The sequence below is a fragment of the Scylla paramamosain genome, chromosome 27, assembly GCF_035594125.1.
Source record: "Scylla paramamosain isolate STU-SP2022 chromosome 27, ASM3559412v1, whole genome shotgun sequence".
NCBI lineage: Eukaryota > Metazoa > Arthropoda > Malacostraca > Decapoda > Portunidae > Scylla > Scylla paramamosain.
The window spans coordinates 14,496,087-14,498,847 of record NC_087177.1 but is presented as its reverse complement, the minus strand read 5'-3'; positions in this window follow the sequence as shown (position 1 = coordinate 14,498,847).

Below are 2,761 nucleotides of genomic sequence, written 5' to 3'. Positions count from 1 at the left end.
AGAATATCTGGCTGAGGTCAGGGGTTGAGTGAGAGGGGATTGAGAGCACATGACACTGGAAGGAGGAATGTTTATGTAGATATTCTCTCTCTCTCTCTCTCTCTCTCTCTCTCTCTCTCTCATCACAGGAAACATGAACACGCCAGCAGAAGACAGACACGTTTGATCACTTTCCTTCCTCGCCTGGCACAGACTTGAGACACTGGCAGGGCGGTTCACGGGGCTGATGCTGAGCTACTCGCCATGTGGTGGTGGCATCCTGGTGTGGTGTGCATGCCTCACTACCAGTCATGCACACACACACACACACACACACACACACACACACACACACACACACACACAATTCGACGGCAAAAGCAGACATTCTCCTGTTTGTTTTTTGCTGCAATAGCGTTTTCCAGGAATCGGAACATTTTTCTCACGCCCACGACGACCATTCCACTGAGATGTACGTGAAATTGCAAAGCCATAAAATACCCTTTAAATCTACGCCTTTCTTCCTGGAGCTGCAATATCTCTAGAAAATTGTACAGTTTGTTTCATCTGAATGGTTTGTAATGTAGCCTGAAACTACGGACCGTATTTTAAAAAGTTTCGGTGTCCTGTTTCGGCAGTTTTCAACAAGCTCCAGGGGAACTTGCAGAGGTCTCCAATGGTGCTTCCATGATTGTACTGACAGATCAATAAGGCTTCTGCACTGTTAATGGGGAAAACACCCATGAGAAAGAGGTTAATAATAATTCTGTGGACTTTGTAAACAACACGTGCCTAATAAAAAAGAACAGGGCTTTTAGAACACAAATGGTTTAGATTCACAAAAAAAAAAAAACCTCTTAGCAGCACGTTAAAATGACAAAGTAAATCACCTTGATGAGAAACAAGACAAGGTTTGGGATGACACTCAGCCGCCTTGAGCGAATCATATCATTATGCCAAACTGCTTTCCGTGGTCGTGGGAACTCTCATCTCGGAGTGCTGTCGGGTGGCAGAATATGAGATATTTTCAAGTGGTATGAACCTGCTCAGCCGCAAAACTCTTGGCTCACATCGAGACACGCCAGGACGCCACCAGGTGCCACCTGCTTCACTTCCCACACTAATTGCTAATTTTGGTTACCGCAAAAACTCGACGATGAAAACAAGCTTAACTTTATACGTCTTTTTTTTTATTATCCGCCATATTGCTAGTAATATTCTTTACGAGGCATAATCAAGAGGGGCAATCTTCCGCACGCTGGTGGAGGCGCCTGGCGGCACTCCTGCGGCAGGTAAATAACGGGAAAGAGGTCTCCAGGAATAACCTCGTTCAGCCTGGCATTCTGCTTCTAAACGTATGCCAGGAGTGGCCTCCCCGTGTGACCTGTATGTATCTCCTTGTTCACCGCGATGTAATAATCCAGCTTCCTTCCCTCCCTTCTCACCTTCACTTACCTAAACCTCCCTTCCTCCCATCTGCTTCCCTCCCTTCTTTACACTTGCCTTCACTGCCCTCAGTCCTCGATGCCTGATTCCCTTATTATTCCCCCTCTCCTTACTCCATCGTTCCCTCTCACAAGTCCATCCTTTGTTTCCTTTCCTCCAGCTCTCTTATTGAGACCCAAAGTTTTCTGCCTCCCACATCCAAACCCGCACCTCTTTCCTTCAAAGCATTTCATTGGAAGTCTCACACTGGCAGTCTTTCCAATTACACTCACGTAGTGAACACCCGAAACACAAATTATGCAGTATTACGTTTCCTCATAAAGAATTCATATATTTTGTTCATAAAGTTATATTTCTCTTCGCGTCGAGTGATTGAGTTATTGAGATGTACGAGTAATAAATTGGCGCGCGCGCGCGCATGTGTGTGTGTGTGTGTGTGTGTGTGTGTGTGTGTGTGTGTGTGTGTGTGTGTGTGTGTGTGTGTGTGTGTGTGTGTGTGTGTGTGTGTGTGTGTGTGTGTGTTAAAAGAAAAACTTATTTAAAGAAAACTTAAAAGAAAAACTTAAAACACACACACACAAAACAATAAAAAAAAACTCGAACTCCCTTTCTTCCTCTTTTGCCTTTCCTTTCCTCCTTTCCTTCTTCCGCGTCTCGCTGTCCTAAGAGCCACTAGTAGAGGTACCACCACCACCACCACCACCATCACCACCGCCACCACCACTGCTGCTGCACACCTTGAAATGAGTGGACCAAGACAGACGCAAAGAGAACAATGACCTCTTGAAGCATCACGTCGACCAAGCAAGCCAAAGAGGAAGACATGGAGTTATGAGAGATGATACGCACGAATATTAAACAAGGGAAGGGCTCCCCTCAAGAATGTTTATAACATAGAATATGAATTTATGACAAAGTTATAAATCCGCTTAGATGTAAAGACTCCGCGCATGCAGGCAGGAATGAAGTGAGGATAGGAGAAGAAGGCAGAAAGAGGCACACTGATCCAAAGAGGCTTGAAGGGGAGAGGGAGAAAGAGAGAGAGAGAGACAGAGGGGAAGGAAAACGAAGAGAAAGAAGTGTATTGTATTTTTTATCTCTTTGCTTCCTGAAGATCACGGAAGAACGCGGTGAAGAAGGCAAGTCTAAAGGACAGGGAAAGAGAGAAATAAAAAAAAAAAAGAAACACGAAGATATAAAGAGAAAAAAACGCTTGGAGGGAAAGAAAGAGATATTATTTAAAAAAAGAAAGGAAAAAGCAAAGACAAACATATAAAACAATAATACCGGACAAAAAATCCGAGAAAAAAGAAAATGAAAAACAGATATGGAAGAA